Genomic DNA, 7678 nt, shown 5'->3' with positions numbered 1-7678 from the left:
GAATGGTGTTTTGGTTAGTTAGCCAAATGTTTAATTAAAGTTACTGTTTGATAGGCTTGAATATGTTTTGCTAAAAAAAGGGGGATGTGGTGGATTTGGTTCGACACACCCTGTGTTTGATTAAGTTGACTTGTGTGTCGGACTGATCATCTGTTGATTGCTTATGCCTGGCAGAAGAATAGTCAGTAAAAGAATCACACGGCTCAAAAGCACTGTCTCATGTTGTTTATTAAATACAGTTTACAGTCACATTCAAATATCACCGCTTTCCATTCAGACACGAATATAAGGACACTATAACACAACACATACAATGCCTTCTATGAGATGGTGATGTCCACCAAAGTGTGACTCATTAAACTAGGAGTAATTTGATATGAAACACCACCTTGATGGGCTACAACATCTAGAAGTTGTCATAAGTGTCTTTGAAGTGTGTGTGTGCCCGCGTTTTTGTGACATATCAGGACACAAATGTGTATAATGACATGGGTATGACATAGGTATTACAAGAAGAGGTGACTTATGAGGACATTACCCCATGTCCCCATTTTTCAAAAGGCTTATTAATCATACAGAATGAGTTTTTGTGAGAAAGTAAAAGTGTGCACAGTTTCCTGTGATGGGTAGGTTTAGGGGTAGGGGTAGTGTAGGGGGATAGAAAATACGGTTTGTACAGTATAAAAACCATTACACCTATGGAATGTCCCCACAATTCACAAAAACAAAAGTGTGTGTGTGTGTGTGTGTATGTGTTTGTGTGTGTGTGCGTGTGTGTGTGTGTGTGTGTGAGATGAAATAATCCTCCTCAAATGAGGAATTTGAGCATGAACACAGAAGTGATGGTAGTGAAGGCCATGCTGACAGCAGAGAAGTGACCCAGAGCTGAGTTACACAGGTCAGTAGAACAGCATGTCTTCGTCATCTTGTATATCTGTGTGCTTGAGTTGGACGGGAAATTCACCTGTTCAGTTTTATTGCATTTGGACACTTCGAGACATCCTTTCATCTTAATATCCACAACACCAGCTGAAATTGAGATGAGATTAAGCTTTAAAATATAATTTAAAAAATGTCTGAGAACAGAAAAAATATATGCGAACATTAACAATGTTCTTCACCCTGGAAAGCGTAACAAGTAATTAAAATCCCCAAAATAAAATTAATTACTCAGTTTTAGTATATTAAATCTTACGATTTAAGGAGATGCAAAAAATGACTCTTTAATGAACATTTACGTCTTTCAAAAAAATGAGGGTGTTCAACAACTTTTGAACAGAATAAACTTACCAGCCGTCCCTAATCCACTGAAGCACTGCTGACCAGCATCACATGTCGTTTTGGTTGTGAAGCAAAGACTCCCGAATCCCAGTTTACAGTCATAACACTCCAGGGCCTGAACTGAGAGAGAGCAGATTCATGAAACTTTTGAAGCTGTTAGTGACATGGTACCCCTCATGGAATTTATTCAAATCTTTTTTTAAAAGGCATATAAGTTTCTTCAGTATAAAAAGTAATAAACAGTTCTGAATCTGCTGTTTTACTGGAAAGGTAAGGTGAGAGCATTAATGCACCATTTTGCAGATTTGTTTCTGATCTAATCGGCAACATAAGTAACATTTTCACCATTTCTCAACCCTTTCTCTTCTCAGTGTGTGCTCTAGCTCAGAAGTGTGCGAGTCATGCTTCTTTACTACAGTACACATGTCATTCACAGCAACAGAGGGATGAAGAATTGAACAAAACTTAAACATGTAGTTGACTGGAAGCACAGTTCATCTACAATAATAGTTCACCCAAATATGAAAAAAAGGTTATTCCTTCTAAATGTCTCCTTTTGTAACCCATGGATTGATTGAGTAAGTAAGTAAATATTGACAGAATTTTTATTTCTTAAATGAGATAACATTTTAAGGTTACATTCTTTAATATCTGGAACACATACAGGTACAAATATACCCTTTGTATTACACAGAGAGAGAGAGAGAGAGAGAGAGAGAGAGAGAGAGAGAAATCTACACAGGCGGGTTTCGGTCACACCCTGGATGGAATTTAAAAGCTTTTAAGGATAAAGGATTAAAACGGTCACCCCTCCGATCTACCACACTCACTCACTCACCCATGTTTATCTTTATATCTATATGAGAGCATATCATATTTTAATATACAGTAATTAACTCCCAGTATAAAAATGTACAAAAACAATACCATATTTATGAATCATTTTTACCTTTAAGGACTTTTTTTTTATTTGATTAAGCTCAATTCTGAAGAAACTATAGCAAACGAACCCCCATCCATACACACTTACTCCAGCTTACACAATAAGTAGCTACACATATCATATACTGAATGATCCATGTTATGTTTGAAATAGTTATTTTCAAGTTCTAATTCCTGTCACAGTTCACTAACAGGGTTTTGAAACATGAATCAATTAAACAAAAGCATACCGTAGGATAAAGGCAATAGGGTAAACATGGTGAAAAGGCTTTAATTATCTGAGCCATTAAATACTCTGTTACACAAACAGAGTGTGCTTCAGATTTATTTTTGGTTTTGTAAGATCTAACCAAGCATAGACTTGATTGTGACATGTCAGATAATTAAAAAAGTTCTTCCCTCTTTTCTGTGAAATGTCTCTCTTTTCTTAATCCCTGTTAAACCTGTTTTCCAGGCGTATGATCATGTAATCTTCTTTAGAGCAGATTTTCTCACCGACAGTAGGGTGGGTGGAGGTTACAGTAAATATTTATTTGAAACCGAATGTTGTTTGATACTGCCCAAAATAAACAGACTCTTGGTTACCAACCTAGTTGGTAAATATGGAAAACAAAAGGTGGTGAGCTTGCGTTTCAGAGGTTGAAAATTATGAGCAGCATCAGGCACTAAATTTATGAGTGGATTTTCATAGCAATGAGCAGAAGAAGTCTGGTTCACTAAATACAATGTATATTGCATATATGAAGTATAGTGTTGCAAATATATGCTGCAGTGTATATAGTTAATTTGCTGACTATATAATATCAGAACTATGACTATATAATATGTTCATTAATTATTATGCAATAAAATACATTTTCTTCTCTTTGGTGATTGAATTGGAAAAGCGATCCAAACACTTTCTTAGTAATTATAAAGTTATTAAGTAGTCTATAACTATAATATTAATAAAAGGTCTTCTTCGTGATGCCTGAGCTGGATAATAGAGTGAGCAAACAACGCAGCATCAATTTATGTATTGAGAAGCACCTATAGTGTTCTGCAGTGTGACACGCTAAACTCAATTAAAATTATATTTATTGTGAATGCAGGTTGTGACTTCATATTAATTAAGAAACTACATGGAGCATATGTACTTTTAAAGGTGACCTATTATGTCCCTTTTGACAAGATGTAATTTAAGTCTCTGGTGTCTGAATGTGTCTGAAGTTTCAGCTCAAAATACCCCACAGATCATTTATTATAGCGTTTGGGTGTGAGCAAAATAAAGCCATTTTTGTGGGTGGGTTGCTTTAAATGCAAATGAGCTCGTGCTCCTTGCCCCCAAGCTCACCGTCATTCCAGTACACTGAGGCATACATAATACAGAAGTTCACACAGCAAATATAACTCGCAAAATGGATCATCAAACTGTTCGTGATGTATGGCGTTAAATGATGGACAAAACAGCAGTGTGCGCACAGTGACAAAGCTTGCACGTAAAATGTAAACTTGCAGAAATCTACTATAGTTGTAATTAATATATCTGTTATATTATAACTTGTCTGAGATTTTGGAGTTATTTGCACAGCCATATCACCCTGTAGCCCAACACTGAAGCTAAGCAAGGTTGAGCCTGGTCAGTACCTGGATGGGAGACCTCCTGGGAAAACGTCTCGGTTACGTATGTAACCTTAGTTCCCTGAAAGGGAACGAGATGCTGCGTCGAAGCGCTGTGGGAATGCCGCTGCGTGATTGCGTCGTGAAGCGCGTATAGAATCTGTCCAGTGTCTTGACGGAACGCCGTAGACGGGTGACGTCAGCGACCAGGAAACTATAGTTAACCCAGACCAAACAGTGTTAGCTTCTAGTCGCTTGCAGGCATACCGGGAGTATGGCAGAGTGACACAGCATCTCATTCCCTTTCAGGGAACCAAGGTTACATACCTAACCTAGACATTCCCATTCAAGGAAACTCGTGCTGCGTTGAAACACTGTGGGAACACAATACCCACGCTGCCGTACGATCAATTTCCTGTCCGTATGAAATCGTGAGCACAGATCAAGACAGAAGCACCTGCGCCCCTGGAGTGGAGCCGAGGTGAAGTTAAATATTCTTATTAAAATATTATAATTAATTATGCTGTTGTGTGCATGTGATATGTTGCAGTTAGGGGTAGATTCATTTTTTATTCCTTTTCAGTAACACTTCAGTCAAGAAAAGGAGTAGGCACCAAAACCAAAAATTAAAGTGAGATTACAAAATCTAACAGTATCCAAGTTTTAAAAGTATAAACTACAAAGAAACTATGTGCTCTTTTCTATATTCTCTCTGCAAAACACAAATGAACTTCCATTCTACTCTACAAAATATTAGCAGAGATATGACAGATACTATTTCAGATTCACAACTGTGGTCTATAGCCAAACTGACGGGTTCTTTAGTGGGCAAGTTCAGCCAAGTTTTCCTATGTAACTGGTTTGATCTCTCTGCCTCAACTAACCTGTCTCTCTCATGAACACATCGACAAATGGGTAAGAATGAACCAGACCTCCCGATATAACGTTCTATGTTACAAATTGTATTAACATAGCACTGATTATTGAGATAATCAAGGGACAAAACGTGTCCTACACACAACAGCCTGCTTTATGTTAAAAAAATAAATTAATTAATCATAATAAAAATACTTTAAATGTTACATCTAAAGGAAATCTGGATACTCAGGACATTCATTGCTTTTATTTTTAAATAATTTTGTTACTATTATTTAAATACATGCTCTATACTTACATGTACATGTAATTTAGCCGGTCCTCAGCATGAGGTCACATGTAAAACTGCCAAACAAAGTGTTTAAAAATGCAACAAATTCAAAAATATAAATTTAAATTGAAAGGTGGAGATCTGTAATATATCAAACAATACAAAAAGTAAGTCAACTCCTTTAGACAAGTGCTCTCAAAAAGTCTATATGATGTGATTTAATATGTTTTTTGCATATGGGGAATTCTTCTAATGTTGTTTCACGATTCTATTTACATTTACTCTAAATTTGGCCCCAGCTGAACCTTTGTCAACTCTGTCAGTATTTAACACCGTCAGGTGAAGGTTTGTGTTAATTTGGAAAGAAATGTCTTACTCATTTTTCAATTCATTGTGTTAAAATATTAAAACAACAACTGAACTACATGATATCATGTCTGATTTACCTAAGAACGTTGATTATATATGTTTAGTATTAAAAAGAAGGTTAGAGAATTAAGGAATTTTTTTTTTTTTTTTAATTTTTAGCTCCTTTACTAACACAATTATTACATAATTGAAGACTTTATACTGCTGTTGGATGAATCAAATTCAAATATGCTTTTTAATGTGTCTGATGGAACAAATTAAGTTCTGAAGTGAATAAACGTACATTTTTAGAGAAAAAAATTTTCAGAAATGTTCATTAGCTGAGACCTTTGTCTACAAATATACCAGTTTAAAAATAATGATAGAGAAATTAATATAATTATATAAATATATAAAAAGTTATAAAAATCAAGAGTATTTCTTTTTGGAAGCTTGGTGTAGGCTCGAATCACTGACAGCAATATTACGGATGAGAATGACTCATAAACCACAGCTTCTAAATTTATCACAGATTCACATGTTCCACAATGACTGAATAGATGTGGAATGAAAGCAGCTCATTCGCCACACAAAAAAAACTGACCAGAAATATTCAAACAAATAATCTACTGCTATTTTATACAGTAGGCTATATATATATATATATATATATAAAAGCATCTTACCTGCTGCCAAATACAGAACGACTGCAGAGAAGCCGAAAATGATTTTGTTCATCTTTCTTGCTGTAGCTGAGGTCAAGTAGATGACCGTTACACTCTAGTCAGACTGCTGTGAACAGCGGAGATCCGCTAGATTTATAGGTCCACACCCATGGCACCGCCGTTACACTTCTGAACACAGTCCTGCAGCGTCTCAAGGGTGTGGTGTAAATACACACACAGGTTTGTTTGTTATCTTAGTGAGGACATTCCATAGGCGTAACGGTTTTTATATTGTACAAACTGTACATTCTCTCCCCCTACACTATTCCTATCCCTAAACATGCCCATCACACAAAACTGTTTGCATTTTTACATTTTTAATAAAACTTTAGTATGTATTTAAAGCTATTTTAAATATGAGGACTCATGAAATGTCCACATTTTAAATTCAAAATGTCATTCAAATGTCCCGCAAACACATGCTCTCAATGTAATTGTTTAAATTTTTTTTTTTTTAAGAAGCACCGGTCAGGGGCGTGTCTAGAGGGGTGGCACCGACCCCCCCTGGAATATGATTGGCCACCCCTGGTGCCCCCCCAACATCATAGGGCTAGATTTTCTGTCAACCTGACAATGCCCAACGCCACTGGATGAGAGCGCTGTCAATCACTCATTCGATCAGAGCGCGGTCAATCTCTGCTTGATTTGTGAAGCAGAATCACAGTTCCCCGTGTTATCAAACAGAAGGAGAGGGAGACACCACGACATGGCACTGTTTATAGTTCTATTTTGAAATATCGCACTATATTTTATTATTTAATCTGATTACTTTTGTGACTGCCCTGCTGAAAAATCCAACTAAAACCAGCCTAAGCTGATTGGCTGGTTTTAGCTGGTCTCCAAGCCTGGCTTAGCTGGTCAAGCTGGTCTCCCAACCTGGCCAAGCTGGGGCCTGTACCATGATGGTAGTTGAACAAACTCAGGGTTATAGGATTAGTTTCAAGTTGACAAAACCAAACCACTCCAATCCGGCTTTGTTGGTACCATGATGCTGATCATCAACTTTCTCTGTCAACTCAGGCTTTGATCCTGAGTTTGTGGAGCGCGTGCACATGAATGCGTGACATCAGTGGTGAACAGCCAATCACATGCCTTGCAACAGAAAGAAACTGTGATTTACTTCTCGCGAGAGAGTCAACGCGATTCAAATCACTTTTGTTGAAGAAAATGAAGAATTTAAATGCATTTACACTAAAGAAGAAACTTGTCCATGAAAAAGGACAAATAAAAGAAATTATCTTGCTCTATTAGAGCAAGTGAAAATTGTCAAGTGTTTATATAGTTGATTATATACAGCAATAGAGACTCAAACATGTAAGGTTATGTAGTCATTTTTAAAGAGTTATCTGTTGATTATACAGCTTACATATGATCTGTATATATTAATATTTATTTAAAATAAATGCTTAATAATAACTGTTAAACTAAAATTGCTTGTGTGAAATGGATTAATAATATAGATCATATAATAATTATTTAAATCATATATAAATCATAAAATAATTCTATAAATCATTAAAGCAAGACAATTTCATCATTAAATATTTGTTTTTACTATATAGTGATCTTTAATTTGGAGGAAGAGAAACTGGGGAGGGACTTTATTGCGTTGGATGTGTCAGTGTCACATTGCTCA

General features: G+C 36.1%; 1 long non-coding RNA gene across 1 annotated transcript; it reads right to left on the bottom strand.

Annotated features, from left to right (window-relative positions):
- Positions 1-210: 210 nt before the first annotated feature.
- Positions 211-6207, bottom strand: LOC127508924 (uncharacterized). Its single transcript, XR_007928976.1, has 3 exons — positions 6004-6207; positions 1291-1401; positions 211-1029 (listed from the first exon to the last, which is right to left on the bottom strand). It is a non-coding gene; the product is annotated as an uncharacterized LOC127508924 (long non-coding RNA).
- Between the last annotated feature and the right edge of the window lie 1471 nt (positions 6208-7678).

The sequence above is a fragment of the Ctenopharyngodon idella genome, chromosome 3 (assembly GCF_019924925.1).
Source record: "Ctenopharyngodon idella isolate HZGC_01 chromosome 3, HZGC01, whole genome shotgun sequence".
NCBI classification, from domain to species: domain Eukaryota; kingdom Metazoa; phylum Chordata; class Actinopteri; order Cypriniformes; family Xenocyprididae; genus Ctenopharyngodon; species Ctenopharyngodon idella.
This window is presented reverse-complemented; position numbering and strand designations above follow the sequence as displayed.